The sequence below is a fragment of the Glycine max genome, chromosome 8 (assembly GCF_000004515.6).
Source record: "Glycine max cultivar Williams 82 chromosome 8, Glycine_max_v4.0, whole genome shotgun sequence".
Taxonomy (NCBI): Eukaryota; Viridiplantae; Streptophyta; class Magnoliopsida; order Fabales; family Fabaceae; genus Glycine; species Glycine max.
This window is the reverse complement of record NC_038244.2, coordinates 39,914,082-39,935,344: the sequence shown is the minus strand read 5'-3', so window position 1 is coordinate 39,935,344 and position 21,263 is coordinate 39,914,082. Positions and strand designations below refer to the sequence as shown.

General features: G+C 31.4%; 2 non-coding genes across 2 annotated transcripts; both read left to right on the top strand.

Annotated features, from left to right (window-relative positions):
- The first annotated feature begins 4,311 nt into the window (after nucleotides 1–4,311).
- On the top strand, nucleotides 4,312–4,385 carry TRNAV-AAC (transfer RNA valine (anticodon AAC)). Its single transcript has one exon. It is a non-coding gene; the product is annotated as a tRNA-Val (tRNA).
- Nucleotides 4,386–8,998: 4,613 nt separating this feature from the next.
- On the top strand, nucleotides 8,999–9,072 carry TRNAV-AAC (transfer RNA valine (anticodon AAC)). Its single transcript has one exon. It is a non-coding gene; the product is annotated as a tRNA-Val (tRNA).
- Nucleotides 9,073–21,263: the final 12,191 nt, after the last annotated feature.

Here is a 21,263-nt window from a genome sequence, read left to right as displayed (position 1 = left end):
TAGAAATTAAGTGCATTTTTTATGATTGAGCCGATGGCAACTAAAATAGTGCATGGTTCATTCCAATATCCATTTTCTAAAAATTGCCAATCACTTGTTTCGTTGATTGACCTTAACCTGAAAATATTTTGCTAGAAACTTAAAATTTGTATTATGACAAAATATCATAAATAGGTGATCAATGACTTAATCAAGGTGTTAGCGGGTAGGAGAAGGACCAGTTGTGCACCATACCACTCACCACTAATAACAACTTGAGACCAAGATGAAAGATAATCCCGCCACAATACTTTGCTGATTTCATTTAACGGAGAGTAGTTAGGTATAGTTGAGCTGCCAACCATTTAGTGGCTAGGTACAATATGTTGCCGTCATGCATGTTCCCTTGTCGAGAAGCACAACACGAATGCATTCCATTTTTGCTATCAATGTTTTTGCTTTTATCTTCTGCTATCATGCTTAATGATATCGTGCAGCAACACCAAGAATGCTTATATATAGTTGCCTTTTGTAATGAATGGGATATGAATAATACAAAACTCATTTCCCTTCTTTTGTTGTTGTAGGAGGAACCTAGTCCTTAAATCCTAGGGCTAAAATTCATAACACATTTGGTGCTTTCATTGAGAGTGCCTTCGTTGAGAGCACCATGGCTGAATCCACTCGGTCGAAGTCAAACATGGATCGTATTGAAGAAGCCATTGCTAAGCTGGCAGCAAGTCACACAACAACTTAGCATCACGTCATGACCAGACTTGACGAGCTTCTCCAATGCATAACCATTGTGGAGCACAATCAGAACTCACCTGCATCGTCGTCTTCAACAAACCCTGCCCCATCACCATCACCTACACCACACCTTCACCATATAAAGCTTAAGGTTCCACGGTTTAATGGGACAGACCCATCCGGTTGGGTCTTCAAAATAACACAATTCTTTGAATATCATGCCACTTCAGACCAGGACGGGTTGACTATTGCCTCCTTCTACATGGAAATACCTGCTTTGGCATAGTTTCAATGGATGTCGAAGAGTGGACAAATTTCATTGTGGCCCTGTTTTCTGCATGCACTGGATGCTCGATTTCCCCCTTCTTAGAGGACCCTATTGGGACCTTGTTCAAATTGATGCAATGAGGTACGGTACACAATTACGTATCTCAATTTGAAGCACTAGCTTATCGAATCATTGGGCTCCGTACTCCATTCTTGCTTAGTTGCTTTGTGTCCGAGTTGAGCCCGAAAATCCAACGGGAAGTTCAAGCTCTACAACCACTCACCTTGGTGTAGGCAATGCCCTTATCTAGACTTCAGGAAGAAAAACTCAATGAGCACTGCCAGATGTTTCGTAGCAAACCTTCCATTCATTCTTCAGCTCCACCAAATTATCACCCTATCAGGAACCCAACCCAAGTGCCATCACTACCTTCACCACCAAAACCACCACCTGTACCTCGTAAACGTTTAACCCTGAAAGAGATGGCCAGGGGCCTTTGCTTTAATTGTGACAAGAAATTTAGTTGAGGCCACAAATACCTGTCTAATTTTTTTGTTTTCATCACTGATGACGAGGAAACCTGTCATGCTGACCTAATCGTCACGAAAATGGCGTCGAACTTGTCGGACTCCCTAGAACCTTCGCAGGCTTAGATCAGTTTACATGCTCTCTCCGATCATCTCGCGCCCGGGACCTTGCATCTCATGGGCTACATCTCAGATCAAAAGGTGGTCATTCTGATTGACGGTGGGAGTACCCACAACTTTGTCTATGAACAGTTGGTCTTTTCCTTGGGTCTCCTCGCTCAACCCACATACCTTTTACATGTCATGGAAGGCAATGGCAGTGAAATAGAATACATGCAGGTATACGGAAGGGCCATAGTGCAGGTACATGGCCATGCATTCTAGGTAGACCTTCATGTACTCCCAATATTTAATAAGTTTTCAAATCTAATTTCTATATTATTTGAGTTAATTGCGTTCTTAATCTTCATGTTGCTCCCCTATTATTATTTTTACAGTAACAATAGCAAAGTTTGAATTTAGACCTCATGCAAATTATTATAATTTTCTAACTACTACTAGGTCAACCCAAGTAGGGTTAAAGCCATTCTATGCCAAAAAGGTTTTTAGATCTAGTTTAGTTAATTGCATTTGTAATCTCTATAGCATAGTGTTTGAGTGATTTTGATCTCCCAATATTTAATAAGTTTTCAAATCTAATTTCTATATTATTTGAGTTAATTGCGTTCTTAATCCTTATGGTATAGTGTTTGAGTGATTTTGATCTTCTAATATATTTTTTACTGGATGATCTCCTAATATTTAATTACTTGATTTTCTCATATTTTTAAATTATACAATTTAATCTCCATATTTTTTAATAAAACAATCTTCGTATATTTTAAATTGTACGATTTTAATTTATTTTTTAAGGCGTTCGCTATTTAATAGGGATTCCGATGTCGGTGTGCTGACATGAGTTTATTAACTACCATGCCTGAATCTAAAGACTACATGAGTTGGAACAAGTAATAAACAATTACATCACCCTAATGGATTTAGTATATGCCAAATGTTAATTAATTTTTTTAAAGATATTGATCAAGAAATTAAAAGAGAAAATAATTTTGTTGGAATGCATAAAATGTGTTGTTGATGATTTTTTTTTAATGTTCTTTTATAATAATAAATATTTTTTACTTTTAATTCTTTAATCAATAATTTAAGGCACTCATCATTGAATCCTTAGTATAAATATGACAAAACGAATACTTAATATTTTATAGAATTAAAATTTTCAGATGTATATATTTTTTTGTTTTTTAATTTATATTTGATGTGTATTTACAGAGCCACATATAATACACATCATACTAGTTAATATACCTTATTAAATATATTTTTATTAATTTAAAAAATAAATAGTAAAATGTTTTAATGTTTCTAATATAATGAATACTTTTCATTTTCTCTAAATAAAATACTTTTTTTTAACTGGTGGTGTGTTAAGAACATTTTTTTTACAATATGACATTGAAGCAAATTATGGTTAAAATTTGTCAGTTAAATTACACGTGAAGTAATTCTTTTAAGAATTTTAGAGGGTCAATGTCCACAAAGTCACAAATGATCCTCTTGCATTGATAAGAGAAATAATTGCAAACATTATTTTTGTTATATACTTATTTATTTGAAAACAAAAAAGAAAGATTAAGTATCTGTTGAAAAGCATATTTATCGTATTTTTATTACTTTAGTAGAGAACGTATAAGACCAATACAAGGAAAATAATATGATTGTTTCAATAAACCTTATAAATTTAATACTCTGTCCTTTTGTGATTATTTGTTTCCCTATGATAATATAACACGCACATGTTAATTTATAACCGTAGATAAATACCATATAATTATTTTTTGTCTCCACTTTTATTTATCTATTTTACTTTTAAATGTATGTTTAAAACAAAAATAATAATAATCATGAACAAATAGGAAATAAAAAAAATAAATTTTTTTGATGTGGTTTCATTTTCATCTAACCAATCTTGTCCGTTCTCTCATTAATATAAGTAATCTAATTGTAAAAGTATAGCATTTCAAATGTAAAAAATTACACACTCTCTTCTTTATACACATTATCCATAAATATAATTGCATTGCTCCTTAAAACTCCCATTCAATTATTGTTCTAGTTTTCTTCTCTTCCAAGTCATATTTGTGTTCTTTTTTATTTCTATTATTTTAATATTATTGTATTCTCCATTTTTTTATTTTTGAGTTATGGTTATTTTATTTTATTTTCATATTTTCAATAACTATTTTTTTTTCTTCAGTATTATCCGTTTGATCAAAGGTGCTTCTCTCAATGATAAGAATTTTGATACGTAGCATATTTTTTTTTCCATAATTCTCCTTTTTTAATCTTTCTCATCATTTTATGTATTTATTTCTAGTTTTTTTTATTCCAACGTTTTAATTAATTTAATAGGTCTTTCATAAGATATATTGTTAGAAAATATCATTGTTAGTGAGGAAACAATTTATGGAAAAAGGAAGAAAGAGAATATTTTTTCAAAATTAAGATTATTGTAATTTTCTTATGACCAATCAATTATTTTTAGTTTTAATTTACATCTGAGATTTCATTCATCGAACAAAATTTATAAATTACTACTTTCTAATAATCTTCATCCCTTGATTTCATATTTTTGCACTTAATTAATTTTCTGATCATATACATGAAGGATCCAATTGTTTATTATAATATGAAAGAGTTTTAGCAATTTAAATAACATCAAAATCATGCGGTTTCGTGGTGTAGTTGGTTATCACGTCAGTCTAACACACTGAAGGTCTCCGGTTCGAGTCCGGGCGAAGCCATGTTTGAAATTTTCATCTTGTGTTTTCCTTTTCGGTCACAAAATTCACTCATTTTTTCATATTTTGTTCTTTTGAACGACAATCATGTACGGCCACGTCGTTGGATTCTCTTTCTTTCCTATGTAACTCTGCAAACTACTAAATTTTCAAGTATTGGGTTGTCTCGAGGAGATTATTTATAGCATTTGTAATGTGGACTGGATCATCTTCTTCAATTCATGTGCATCATGGGCTCGTCATATGTAGTAACATGAGTGTTCTCAGATGCATCCAGCATTTTATTAAAATACTAAAACTGTTCTTACACTTTTTTCACATTTGTGATGGGTGTGTGTAAGGATGATCCGTAAATTGTACGATTCAAGTTGATCCGTAAAATTTCTACAGATCAAGTTGATCCGTAAAACGCTTATGGATCAAGTTGATCCGTATGACTTTTACGAATCAACTTAAATGGCTTACGAATCAAAAATATTTTTGTCATTTCACCTTAAGTGCTGGGTGTACCTAGCAACACCCTAGTAACATTCTTTAATTGTATTTTATTTTTTTGATTAAGAATTTTCTACTGCTGCACGTTGGGCCTGGAAAACAATAAAAACGAACCATCACTCTTCTAAATTTTGTTCCTTGTCTTATAAAATCATTCTATTAGAAATGTTTAGAGGGTCCGACGGATTGACCTATTTTGAAAGATGAACACATAATATTTCATTTTACCAATACAATGGAGTATTTTTCTCTAACAATAACGCTTGTGATATGCTTCAACCCAAGTTATTTTAAAACTCTTCCTCTAAATACCATTTATCCTTTGTGCTTGTTGGTTGTTTTAGTTTGCATTGTCTATTATTTAACACTCCTAAAATTACACTACTAAATCTATAAATTTTTTTCACTGTTTCTGCCAAGTATTGTTACTGTATTATTGTTGTTTTATTCTCTTTGTTGTTCTGGTTTTTCTATTTTTTTAATTTACTAATAGTGTCTTCATTATGCAACACTCTCATTCTCACAAAATCCCTCCAACATTTGTTCATCGTCACCACCCATTGTCTCTATTGTGTCCTCTCACCCCCTCTTCAGCCAAAAAAGTGCTAGTCAAGTGGCCTAAATAATTAATGAGGGAATTAACTGAATTGTTTTAAAATCATCTTGTACTAAACCTTTAATTATAAAGGAATTAATTATGTTTAATTATAAAGAAAGAGAGATTTTTACATACACAAAAACACAACTAAATAAATCTATAAGAATAGATAAAGGAGATATAACTTCTGATAATTTTTTTCTTTTTATAATAAGTTTATGTCCATGTATAATTATTTTCATATATAAACCCATGTTTTTAGTTAAAGAATAAAAAGAAAAGAAAGAATGTACACTAAAAGTAAATTTAATATAATAAGTAACCAATATAAATTGTGTTTCAGGAATAACCGACTTATTTTCATTTGTTCGTGTAACTTCATTGTTAACGACTTTACTATTCTTTATGCCCACACTATGTACACTGTCACATGTCCCTCGCTTGCACTTCTCCACACCATGTAACATGCATGTATACAGATTGTTACTTTTACTAATGTCAATATGCTATAAAATAGGAGAAGGAAATGTTTTTTTTTTTCTCTATAGAAGAAGGAAATTGTAAAGAAGTGTTACCCACAAAATTCTTTAAGCTTATCCTCATCTGAACCATGGAAGCCAAAAAGAATGACGTGAATGATTCTGATGTTGTTTACGTTGATAAAATTTATTTTATATTTTACAGAAAAGCTTAAACATTAAAAATCAGTTAAGCAAACATCAAAATTCTTATATTATAAATTTAATGTTTGTGTGACACGGATTAAGTTATCTATTTTAACTATTTTATTCACTACTTTAACATGTTTTTTTGGCTAATCCTACCTGTGCAAGAAAAACATACTCTGATAGTAGAATCATTTGCACTTACTTGCCCTCAAGCAGCCACAAACAAATTACTAACATTAGCATTAGCAGGTCTCTTAACTTATTTTACACATTTTTGATACATGTGTATATATGTATTTGAGTTAGAATAAAAAATCCTTAATCGTTGGTGAACAAATTTAAGTAATCATTTTTATATTAGATAATGAATAATTATTCTTATCTCTAAAATTGAGCACCTATTCTTATATATTTTATTCTTTAATTTTACAAGTGTTACAATTATGATTGATTTGAATAGAGATCAGAGAAGTATTGAGTAGATGACTAATTCTAAAGAGATTGGAAAGAAAATTCTGAAGACTTTGGAAATAAAATTTTGAAGAGAAAACAAAGAAGTTGGGTAAGTGATTAATTCTGAAATGATTGGAAAGAAAATTCTAAAGACTTTTGAAAGAAAGTTCTAAAGAGAGAATAAAGAAGATACCCGTCAAGTACATTTTTTTTTTTTTTTTTGCATTTGATAGTTTTGTTTTTATCTTATGCTCTTTTTCTTCATGGTATTTTATAGAACTTTTCTTTAACTACTTTTTTTTAATAAGCAAAGAGTTCAATACATATAAAGGAGCACAAGTAGTGCTATAGTATAGGATTCCATGTGGTTGGATGAAATCATATAATACAAGGTTAAAGTTCAATTCACTGGAACCTTAATATATACAAGGACAATGCATATAGAAAAATACAAAGAATGACTCATTACAATATATTTTAGTATGTCTTATTTTAATGCATGACTCATTACAAATTCAGATTCATTTTTAATCTTGGAAATTGAAGATGTAGATTATTTTGTTTTACATTTTTCTTTTGTTACCATCTTCTTCTTTCATCTTTTCCTTTTCCTTCATCCATACAAATTGTATTTCTAATATAAACCTTTTTAAATAGACACCACTCTCTATTTCATTAATTATTAAACTTAGGTGTTCTTTTATACTACTAAAATTTAGAAGTAAGACAATTCATATTAATCAACATGCATTTGGAAAATATATTAAACTAAAATTAATATACACTTCAATATATGATTAAAAATATAAAAATAATATAGCGCAATAGAAATGCAAACAAACAGATACCATAACACTTATGTTTTTGCTAGTTAGAAGAATAGGGATTGAAAGAGAGTGCAAAGAGAAGAATAATATTTATATTAGTTTGGTTAACTTAACTCAAACAGCACTTAAGTTTTTTCACTAAATTGACTAGTTACAATTAGCAAGCCAATTAATTGTCTCACGAATTGTGATAACTCTTTAAATGGGGTCTCCCCTTGAACTCTCATCCTAGTCCATATGGATCACACACCCTAGTAAATCTAAGAAAGAAGCAACTAACTAATTATGTCACCACCTATGACAACCCCTTAGATATAATCCTCAACGCCTCAAATCCTTGAATTACAATTGCTAACAATCATCTCTGTAGTGGGAATATCAACTCAATTAAGCACCAACACTCTCTCTTTGTCATGGATAACTTAAGCCTTTCGCCTATTTTCTCTTTCCAAAAAATGAGTCTTCAAGGTACTTTCTTCACTTGTGAACTTTCTCTAAGACTCATCTTCTCAGGCCAAAACTCTCCAAAACACACTAAAACATAGCAAATCACCATCTCATAATTAATTTAATTCTTTCACGCACTTAAATTAAATTTAATTATTTTTATAATTTAATTAAATCACTTGTAAAAAAAATAATAAAAACACCACGTTACGCATGAAGTGATGAAATTCGCTCTTCTAGCATACATCTGGTATATTCTCTTATGATTTTAATATCAACTGAACATTTCTACAAGTTGTAACTAAATATCAAAAGCCGATTTCAATTATATGTATATTATGTTCAAAATTCAATATGCTCATTACATGAATTTAATATACTCTCTTTTACTTTTAATATCAACTAAATAGTTTAACTTAATTATTTATCTCTTTCCGATTTTCAGTTTCAATATCTTCATTTTTAACTTGAATTTGAATAATTTTTAAAAGAAATTATCAATAATTAAAATAATGTATCACAATATATATAAATTATTTTTTATAAATCTAAAATATAATATATATGTTAAAAAATATTTATTCATTATAGATTTTAATTATTATATAATTTATATATTTAATATTTTTATTATAAATTTTAATTGTATAAAGTAAATATTTATTGTGCGCATATGCATATGCTAAAATACTAATTCTTTTAAAAACTCTAGCTAGAGGGTCCATGTCCACAACAATCCTCTTTCATTGATAAGAGAAATAATTTTAAACATTAAATTCATTATAGTTTTTATTATACTTATTTACTTGAAGAAAAGAAACATTAAGTATGTATTGAAAAGTATATTTGTATTTTATAACCTTAATGGAAAATGTAAAAGACCAATACGAGGAACATAATATGGAAAAGATGTTAGTGTTTCATTAAACCATATAAAGAAATAATATTCGGTCCTTTTGGGATAATTTTAAGTTTTCTCTCTGAAAATATATCACCCACATGTTAATAGATAATACCCTTTATCCACTCCATGATTTTGCGCTTAAATTAATTGACGAATTATTTGTATAAAGGACTCAAGCGTTTATTATATTTAATAAATAAAAAGCAATAATAATACCAAGAAGAGGTGTCGTGGTGTAGTTGGTTATCACGTCAGTCTAACACACTGAAGGTCTCCGGTTCGAGTCCGGGCGACGCCATAATTAAGTTCTTGATTTTATTTTTCTTTTTTGGTCTCTATTCACTTACTTTTTGTTCTTTTGAACGACAATAACACATGTTGTTGGATTCTCTTGTATTTCTTTCACATGCAACTGCAAACAACTAATCAAATTTCAAAGTACTGGATTGTTCCAATGAGCCCATTATATAGCATTCCCAATGTGGACTTGGATCACCATGTTCCACTCCCCATTCATGATTGTTGCTTTCTACACCTCCCAGTTGTTTCGTGCACTCTCTTTTTTGCTTTTAGTATGATTAATCCGAAATATAAATTTACGATCCAGAATGCACTCATATTTTGCCATCTGGAATGAACAATAAGAAAGATAGGAAAAACATTATGGAAAGAATGTAGGAAGCATTTTGGAGGTGCGAAAAGTAGCCCCATTCATGTGCATCATGGGCTTATCATGTAAATAGTACTTCACCAGCCTAGCCCCAAACTAGAACTAGTAGTAGTACCCTGAACCTTTTTGCACCTGGAACAACTACAAAACCACCAACAATTGTTTCACTGATGCCAGCACAATCATTCCACACTCCAAGTAATCAACCCAGAAATGATGTGCACATTGATTTCAACAAATGTCTCAGTGCTTGCAATAGCCACCATCTATAGGCCTAGCTTCCCATAAACTTGGCCCTTGCACATGCCCATTCTCCAATATAATTGATTGGTTTCAGCATAAGATTTCAAAATCATAGTTTTGGCAAAATACTAGGTTAGACAAAATTGTTTCCCCCCCACATCATGATTTTGGGCTATTCAATTTGGAAACCAAAATTGAGTTATAAGGTTGATTTGTCTATAAAACATAATGAAATAACTAAAAGATTGTGGATTTGATTTGTTTTAAAAAAAAAATTAACAATTAACAACTAATATTTATCGATAAAAAAAAATTTAAAAACCAAACACATGCATAACATCTAAAAACTTTATATAGTCTTCCACTCATGTCTCACTCTCTTTCCAATTTCCATGTGTGCATTAATTGGCACATGCCTACATTTTACCAATAGCTTAACCCCTCCATAACTTTTTTCATCACTAAGTTGTGTCATGCTCCTCTGTCGGCTGGTGTAACATACAATTGCACACTCAATTTTCGCTCCCTACCGAAGGTCCATGTCTTCCTTGTATTTTTCCTTGATTTGATATATCAAACGCTACACTTGTCCTAAGAATTTACTCTTTAGAGACTTTTTTCTTTTTTAAAATGGATTTATATTATTTGAAGCTGTCCTCTCAGGAAGCCTAAACATAATAAATGAAAATTAAGTGTTGGGGGGTACTTAACCATTTCAAACTTGCTAGTAAACAAAAAAAGACATAACATGGCACCATATACGCAAACCATGCTGGTTTGTGGGGGCATTGCTATTCATGTATAGAGAGGATATATATTTAAGTTAGGTAGAGTCTTCCATCAAAGTATATATACTATTTGATTTTTTTTTTGGCCAGTTGAATTTGATTGTTACTAAACATAAGTCAAAGGGAGAAGTTAAGAACTCCATCAATTTAATGAGCCCACTTCGGTTCTGTTTGGTAACATTAATAGTAGACAATTCCACTTTTTTTTTTCAAGAGCCTAACGTTACTTAAATTTCAGGTTTGAATTTCTTATCTACGCTTCCCTTATCCATCCAGGTTGGTTACATTATATATTTAACGTTTTCAAGGGTACAAGAAAACATAGCTATTTAATTACTTGGGGGTATACATTATTATAAACTGCTCAATTTAATTTAATTGCCTTAATGAGAAATTAAGGGAAAGTGTACTCACCATGGACAGACCAATTTGTCCGTTGCAGCCCACACATTGTGGATCTTTACAAGTTTTTTTTGTCATGTATCTTTCCTTTTCCTTTCTTTTTTATACATTGAAATTTCGAGAGCGTGGGGTCAGTTCATTGATTTATGTACATTAAGTCATTAACTATGTGTCCAAAAGATTGACGGGGACATTGACAAGATCAAAACTAAAACATATCGTGCATATGTATCATAGTTATTGTCATTGGCTCGTTTTTTTTCTTAATATAAACACGTACGAATTACATTGGCTAATAGGCGTGGATTTCTTCTTTCTAACTTTCCTTTTCATCTAAATAACGTTGGATTAACACTCTAAAGGTTCGTGCACATACTTGACCATAAATTGTGCTTCTCAAAAATGAAATTCATGCACTATTTTTTCATATTAATTGTTTCTTACACCTCTTCTTTTATGATAGAAAAAGACATTAAAAAAACTCATTTTTTTTCTCTTCTCCTTTTTACCATAAAAGGTGCATAGGGTATATTGTAATATAATAGAATCGAAGGGCTTATTGAACGTGCTTAAATACTTCAAGTTTTTTTAAAAATTATTTTATCAATTTTTTGCAAATTTTTTTAAATATATTATTATTTCCTGAAATTTTTTCTTTCTCTAACACGAGTATTAATTGTTGATCTTGATTGTATATTAACATCTATACGAGAATGTAAGATCCATGTGTCGTAAGCTATTATTTGGATTTTGTTATGAATTAGGTCTAAAATCCAATCCAGATTTAAGATCTTCTCCTTTGAAGTGTTGATGATGGACAACTACCCTTTAGATTAATGTTATCTTACATCTAAGACAATTCATCTATCAATCTGACCTAGTTAGTCACAGAGAATTTGGACCACTGGCTAAGAAAACATATTTGATTCTGTTATCATATATAATTTAATTATTTTTAAAGATAATTTTTTTAATATATACAAATGCCATATGTTAAATAGATAAATACTGTTGCTTTATTAAGGGGATCTAACTAGTTCAATTAGTTGAATAAAATATATGAGTTATTCTAAATCTTCTAATATTATTTTTTATTTTCATGGATAAAAAAATGTTATTACTTTACTTTTAGTAAGTTATGCATCTATTTAACATGAAAAAGAAAAAAAAAACTTTTAGGTGGAGCCTATGACTCTGGCCACTACGAAATTGGGAGAAAGGAGTTACATGTATATATAACAACGTCAAAGTTACAGGATTTTTGTTATAATTCAACCATTCAGACAGCCGAAACATCAATCATGTAGGAGTTAATTATGATGAGGGTTTGACATTCAAAAGCCTATAGTATATTTCTTTAAAAGTATATATACTTAGCCCTGAGTTTATGTTTTAAAAAGAATTCACCTCCATATACTTCTTATTCAAATTCATTGTTTCATAGGGTTTGAGAATAAGGTATCTAAAGAAGTGTGTCTCAATCTAAAGACCACCGACCCAAGTTTAAAAGCAGATAAACGGGTCCTATTTATTGATTTTTTATGAGAGTCTCTAACTTAGATAGGAACTAATACCAGATTCAGATTGCCCTTAAATCAAACTCAGTTGCACTTTTCTCAGCGTCTAATTAGTGTCAGTCACAAGCTTCTACTTCTATTCATCTAGCATGCAAAGGGATGAGAAAGAAAATATAATATTAATAAATAAAGGAACAAGTAGTGCCTAGGCTCTCTGCATATCCGTGAAAGCAGATAATACAAGGCTTAAATAGATTAAAAAAAAAAGTTGAAAAGAAAACAGTGTTGAAAATGATGTACCCACTTTGCATTTTTTAAGTAATCAATTGTGCCATGGGAGGGCTCAGATTGAAGCTGCTGAAATTTGTCCAATATATATATATATATATATATATATATATATATATATATATATATATATATATATATATATATATATGTGGTACAAATTTACAGAGCATCCATGTGCTTGTTAGAAGTTGGGACATATCCTCATATGTATCTCATCACCAGGAGTGAGCTGCGGTATTTAGTCAAATTGTACTTTTAAATGTTTTTCAACATCTCATGAATATTGACATTGGTTTTTCTATAAAAAAAAAAAAGAAGACTTCGGCTCACAAAAACGAAAACCATGATGTCATCTTGATGCGAGTTTTTTTTTTTTTACTAGTATATTAAGTATCCTAATTCAATTTTATTTTGATTTGATGGAAGCATAAGACGTAAATTTTCTAACTTTATTAATGAAACAAATTCCTTATGACAAGTGATTTAAATATTAATTTTATTATTATTTTATTGATGGAGGAGGATTCTAGATTTTTATCTGTATCCATAATTCAATTTTTGATATCTATTTTTCCTTTATGGTATTTGTTCAATTCTTCCTTTCTTAATTCTTAAAAGTGGTTTTCCCCCTTTCCCTGTCATTCATTTTCTTTCTTTTTTAATGATTTAGAAATCCTATTATGTGTCTTGACCTTTAAGAATTAAGAAAAAGGGAAATATTTTTTTTTATATTTTTTTAAGAATTTGTTTTCTTTTTCTCTCACAAATTCATTAATATATAATCATCTTAGGATAAAATCTAGTAATTATGGACATTTGTCTCTGGAGAAAATTTAGTAATTGTGCACATATGTCTCAGGGAAAAATCAAATTATTGTTCACCATTTTGAAAGGAAAAGGGAAATATTAATTTTATATTTATTCCTAGTTTCTTAAAACAATTTCTATTGAGTTTTAATTATTTTATATGATGGCAACAGAGAAGGCATGATGAATTTGTGGAGAAGGAAAAAAAGAGATAAGAAAATTGAGGAGTTGTATACAGGAGTTGCACCAGTTATTTAATGAAGATAGTTTCTTTCAATGTTAGAGGGCTGGGGAAATCAATAAAGTGGAAGTTCATCAGAAATCTAGAACGCAAGGAGGGGGTACAACTCTTATGCTTACAAGAAACTAAAAAAGAGGCCGTGTCTAGAGAACTTTGCATTGCCTTGTGGGGGAATTGTGATGTCCAGTGGTTCTTTTCACCTTCTATTGGAGCAGCTGGTGGGTTATTGTGCTTATGGGATTCTAATTCCTTCTCTTTGTCATCATATTTTCAAGGAGAAGACCACGTTAATTTGGAGGATATTTGGAAGGAGAAAAATTGTGAAGTGGTGATAGTTAATGTTTACTCTTCATGTGATAGAATAAAAAAGCTCAATGATTGGTAAGCCTTAAAAGAGAAAAAAGCAGCGAAGTATTATAAAAAAAAGCAACAACAATGTCCTCGCCGCCCCCAAATACTACAATGCCAACTTCAACACCTACTTCATCCCCTCATTTTGTTGTGCGCGTGGAGGGAGATGGCGGTGTTCCAAACGACGACATTTCGGTGCGGCGGTGGGATTTGGAGGAAGAGTTGGTGGGCGAAGGGGAGGGAGAGGCAGGTGCCGTAGAGTCGGAGGAAGGCAGAGGAGACGAAGGGGTTACGAAGGAAGGAGGACTTGGCGGCATGGGCGTGGAGAGAGGTGGCGAGGAGGGGGAGGTTGAGGGTGGTGCAGGACTGGAGGGTGAGGGAGAGGAGGAGTCTATGGAAGCTTCTAGGGCACGAAGGAGGTTGGAGTACACAAAGAAACTAAAGGTGTACGAAAGAATGGAATTCTGAGCGTCAAAATAATTAAGAAGGTGCACAAATTTTAAAGACGATTTTCCAATAAAATCATTTTTGAATACTTAATTTGTAAGACAGTTTTTATAAAATCATCATCATAGAACTTTTATTATTTACAAAATTCTCATCGCATGACATTCTAAGACGGTTCTACATAACCATATTAGAATGTGTGTCGTAAAAAATAACTTTTTTAGTAGTGGACGTTAATTGTGTAAGGAGGTCATGTGAAAGAGAAGAGATGAAATTATATCAATATGGAAGAAGGGAGAGGGAGGACTTCAATATGTTCATTGACACTTTGGAGTTGGAGGATATACCAATTGTTTGAAGAAAATTTACTTGGTTTGGACCAAGTGGAACGACAAAAAATAGAATAGATAGAGTTTTAGTGTCTAAAGATTGACTCAACATATGACACGGTAGGACTCAATATATTTTAGACCGTAATATATCTGACCATTGTCCTTTCTTCTTGAAGGATACAACCATTGATTGGAGACTAAGCCCTTTAGGGTCCTTGATTGTTGGTTTCAAGAGAAGAGCTTCATCAAAAAGGTGGAGGAGGAGTGGAGGAAAATGGAGGTGACTGGTTAGGGGCCTATGTGTTAATTTTTTTAAAGGAATAAAAAGAAAGATGAAGTATTGGAATGAGAACGTCTTTGGAGATCTAGAAAGAAGGACGAAAAATATTGTCAAAGATTTGGATGAGCTAGACTTAAAGGAGGAGGGTGAAGAGCTAAATGAAGAGGAAGTAATTCAAAAAAACCTTATAAGTGAGGAATTTTGGCGGGTGGCTACCTACAATAAATCTTTATGTAGGCCAAAATCGTGATGTAGATGGTTGAAGGAGGGAGATCAAAACTCAAAATGTTTCCACTCCTTGGTGAAATAGAGGCAAAGAAGGAATATTATGCTAAGGGGGATAAACATAGAAGGAAGGTGTGGAAGGAAAATCCTTTTGTGTTGAAAGGTGAAGTGAAGCATTTTTTTTAGCAAAATTTTAGTGAAAGTGGTGGGAGGAGGCCTTTGTTGGATGGGGCATCGTTTAATAAAATCAAGGAGGATGTTCATATGCTCCTTTTAGTGAGAATGAGATCTGAGAGTGTGATATAGCTACAAAAGCCCATGCCCGAATGGAATAAACTTTAACTTCTTGAAGTCTTGTAGGGACTTTATTAAGGAGGATGTGGTGAGATTTATTTTTGAATGCCATTCCCTTTGGGTTCTTCTAAGAGGAATTAATGTCTCATTCATTCTCTTGTGCAAAAAATGGAAGACCCTCAACACCTTGGGGGAGTTTAGGCCAATATCGTTGGTGTGGGGTGTATGTACAAAATATTGGCAAAATTACTTGCAAATAGGCTTCAAAAAGTATTGCCCAATGTTATTGATGATAGACAAGATGCCTTCTTAGAGAATAGAGATACCTTCTTCATAGCACTTTGGTGGCAAGTAAAGTAATAGAAGAAGCAAAGAAGATAAAAAAGAAATTAATATATTATATTGGTTATGATTTATTTAAAAAGAAAAAACTATTTAACTTTTACCAATTTGACAACTTAACAAACACTAAATAAGAAATTGACAACTTTAGTTTTGAAATGCTCCAATAAATATTCTTTCTTCTTAGCTTCATTATTTGTGTATTCTTGAATTCATGTGTTTAAATTTGTTGCATGTTAACTTTGGGGACGCAAACCAGATTTTAGGATGCACTAGAGATCTACCAAAAATTGTTTGACACAACATTCTTCCTTTCTTACTTTTCAAAAATATAAAAATATTGTTTTTCAAAATTTAGTATTATTATCGTAAAAATAATTTGGTAAGTAGTTTAATTTATTATGTTATAGAAGGATTTTATAACATAATTAATATTTTCCCCCCAAAACTTCATTAATTAGAGATGCACAAATACCAAATTTTATTATATATTTATGAAAATTTTCTATGCCATGTGAAATTGATTATTGAAATGTGTAATTTTATTACTTTTTTTTTTCTTTAAAAAAATATCTAATTTATCTTGAAGAGAGATCAAGTTACTTCAAAAATAATTCTTTAAGAGTTACTTCTCATTTTCACCATTTATTTTCTTAAAATCTAATGATTGTAATAAATTATTAATCTTAAATATTAGATTTCAAGAACATTAATGGTTAGGATGAAGAGTAATTATTTTAAAATTACTCCTTAGGTAAATTTATATATATATATATATATATATATATATATATATATATATATATATATATATATATATATATATATATATATTAAAACTTAGTAGTCTTCCTAGTTTACAACAACTTTTTCTGTGATTACACATGAGATGTGAATAATTGTTTTTAATGGAAGGCATCGAAGTTAGATACCAAAAAGTTTACAACTCATACATACTTCAATGAATTATTAAATTGTATTGAACAAATGCAATGAGCTTCAAAGATTGCCTCATTAGAGATGCACTTTATAAATCTATTATAACAAAAGTTTACTATAAAGTTTATAATGTTTTATATTTATGTTTGTAATGTTTTATAAATTTTTTTGGATAATATTTTAATTAAAAATAGATGACATATACACCGATAATATAAACATTTTTCACACTATTATCTAATTACAAACATTGTGTATGATAAATATAACTTATATAATAACAACCTTAAACGTGTACTAATACTATTGATATTTTATGATAACTTAGTCGTAAAAAAGTTGTACACTGAAAGCATATACTTATTAAAGTCTTTAATTAATTTACTACTACTAGTATTAGAGCATGTGCAATGCACGAACAAACTGATTTATTATAGAATATCATGAACTGTAACTTTTATACGATTGTATTTTAATATTTTATTGTTGCGGTTTTTCAAAGACTAATAATGCTGGTTCAAAAACATGTTATTTCAATATATTTGCATTGCATCTATATAAAATAACTTTTATGGTTATAAACTTTTTGTGTTTACAAACCGAAGGTACTGCTAAAAGGACTGAGGCGGATTGATTTATTGATATTGCACATCTTGCTGAGTTTCCAATGCAACTTGTTCAAAGTACATTGGTGTCAACCATCAACAAATATTGTCTACAACTTGTTGTTTCAACCACTATCCAAATATTCATTGCATAATGATCTTTTCTTTGTTATCAATCAACAATAGACAACCTCAAACAAAACATAACAACTCTCCCTATATAATTCCACTTCTTCAGCAGGTACAAACTACTAAATTGCCATAAAATTTTCTCAAAGATTTCAGTGGCAAATGCATTTCTGATTGACTAAGGAAACTATCAACATCCATACCGGACCAAGTGTCTTCCCTTTCATGTTAGACCTTCCATGTTTTCAGGTTGGGTATGTATTTGTCTTCCAAATATACTCCACATAAACAATTTATCGATTTAAGATATATAAAACTAAAAATGTCATAAATTTTACTTGGAATATTTAGTTGTGTTCTCTTTTGGTAGAAAATATCATTTGCTAACAATTTCCAAGTGGCAGTCTATACAACATCTGGAATATTTAGTTGCGTTCTCTGTTTTCTGCAAACCAAACAATCAGAATTGTTACCATGACTGGAATGACAATATTGTTTCCATCTGATTTGTTCTCATATTTATCAAATCAAATTTTATTTAGGTGATTGCCAATGGAGAGAAAGTATATCTCCAATGTTAGATTAAGTTTTTTAACATGTGATGTTATAAACTACAAAATGAAACACAAGTCATTAACAAAATACGGAAAAACAAAAATCAAAATGTACCTCCAGCCATTACCATGAAAGAGTTGCCTTGTTTTGGGTGAGGTGAGCTCAAAGACCAAATACATGTGCTATATATAGGCATTCTACCATCAAGAATGCATTTAGTAGTCATTACCACACATTAGTAGTCATTATCACTCATATTACCACCCATTAGTAGCCATTCAATATTTGGCTTCTCAATTCCAAAACCAGCGGAACACTTTATTTTCCAAAAATGTACAGACCAAATTATTTCATTCTCCCACTTGGTCCAAACGTTTTGACTCATTGATTAAAATAAGTCAATGCTCAATCTTCTTAAGAAATGAATATACGAATCATAGTGATAGTTTCTCTTATAACGAGTAATATCATCTATGTATTACAATATGCTCAATTTCCCAAGTAGTATACTCAAAGTGGTAATAAAACTTAATGAATAAACCCAATGCTTATTCTTGGTCCAAAACATAATTTTTCTCAAATAAATCAACGTGTTCCTGAATATGAAAAAATATCAGAATATAAAAGTTTCAACTCTAACCTGTATGTATACAATCATAAAGTGGAACCAAGTCCCATTCTTTCTACATGATCCTTGAATTTAAATGGTGGTATGCCCTTAGTCAAAGGATCAACGATAATCAACTCAGTGCTTATATACTCAATGACCACTTTCTTGTATTTTACTCTTTCTCTAATGGCTTAGTACTTAATATCAATGTGCTTCGAATTCCACTTTTGTTATTCTTAGCCATAAAGACGACAGTTGAGTTATCACCGAAAATTCTCAAAGGCCTTGAAATAGTATCAACTATCTTCAGTCCAAAAATGAAACTCTTAAGTCATACACCATGTGATGTAGCCTCAAAACAAGAGACAAACCTAGCTTCCATGGTAGAAGTAGCCGTCAAAGTCTGCTTAACACTCCTCCACGAAATAGCTCCTCCAGCCATCATGAAAATGTACCTAGATGTTGATTTGCGAGAATCAACATAGCCAACAAAGTCTGAATCTGAATAACCAATCACATCTAGATTGTCTGTATGTCTATACATAAGCATGTAATCTTTGGTCCCCTGAAGGTACCTCATCACTTTCTTTGCAGCTCTCCAATGGTCAATACCTAGATTACTCTGATATCTTCCTAACATTCCAACTGCAAAAATAATGTCAAGTCTTGTGCACACTTGAGCATACATGAGGCTTCCAACAACTGAAGCACAAGAAATGCTTTTCATCTGTTCCCTCTCAAAATCATTCTTTAGGCATTGATTCAAATTAAACCTATCACCCTTCACAATGGGAGCAACACTTGGTGAACAATTTTTCATCCGAAATCTCTCTAAAATTTTGTTAATATAGGTTTCCTGTGATAGACCTAAAATACCTCGAGGTCTATCTCTATGAATCTTAATGCCGATGACATAAGATGCATCACCTATATCCTTCATGTCAAAATTCTTAGAGAGAAATTGTTTCACCTCATGTAGCAAACCCCGATCATTGGACGCAAGTAAAATATCATCTACATATAAAACAAGAAAACATATTTTACTACCACTGACCTTGTGGTATATGCATTGATCCATGGGGTTTTCATCAAAACCAAATGAAGAAATTATCCCATGAAACTTAAGGTACCACTAACGGGAGGCTTGTTTTAAACCATATATAGATTTATTAAGCTTGCAAACCAAATGTTCACCACTACTAGAGGAGAAGCCTTTAGGTTGTTTCATATAAACCTCCTCCTCTAAATAACCATTAAGAAAGACTGTTTTCACATCCATTTGTTGCAACTCAAGGTCAAAATAAGCAACTAATGCCAAGATAATACAAAGAGAATCTTTCATAGATACAGGAGAAAAAGTCTTTGTGTAGTCGATTCCTTCTTTTTGAGTAAATCCCTTTGCAACGAGTCTTGCCTGGTATCTCTCAATGTTGGCTAATGAATCCCTTTTGGTCTTAAAAACCCATTTACAGCCAAGGGCCTTTGCCCTATTAGGAAACTCGACAAGGTTCCAAACTCCGTTACTCTGCATGGACTTCACCTCATCCTTCATGGCATCATACCATAAATTTGACTCTTTACAACTCATGGCTTGATCAAAAGTTTTGGGATCATTTTCAGCTCTAATATTATAGTTAGATTCTTGCAAATATACAATATAACCACTAGGAATAGCTGATTTTCTTACTCTAGTAGACCTCTTTAATGCTACATCAACATTTTTTTGGGGATCATGTTGTTCAGCTAGTTGTTCATCATTTTCAGGAATTTGATGATTAACTTAATCTATTGGATTATCAACAACAGGTTGTGGAATGCCAGTCATGTGTTGTTCATTATCCCTTTGAACTTGAGGGCTATGAATTACAACTAATCTTTCACTTGATGTGGAAGATTGAGACTATATAATCAATTTCAGAACCTAAGTCTGTCAATTGATCACTCCAACTGATCAAGTCATTTTCAAGAAACTTGGCATTTCTTGATTCCACAATCCTAGTAATATCATATGGACGGTAAAACCTATATAACCTTTAGACCTTTCGGCATATCCAATGAAATACCCACTATTAGTCCCCGGGTCAAGTTTCTTCTCTTGTGGGTTATATATTCTCACCTCAAACGGATAACCCCAAATGAACATATGTTTCAAACTTGGTTTCCAACCTTTATACAACTCAAAGGTGTCTTTGGGACAACCTTGGTTGGAACACGATTTAATATATACACTGCCATCTTTAGTGCTTTAGCCCACAAGGATTTAGGAAGATTTGAGTTGCTATGCATACTCCATACCATGTCCAATAATGTTTGGTTCCTTCTTTCTGCCACATCATTCTGATTTGGAGAACCATACATAGTGTACTAGGCAACAATCCCATGTTCTTGAAGAAACTTTGCAAAAGGACCAAGTGCTTGTCC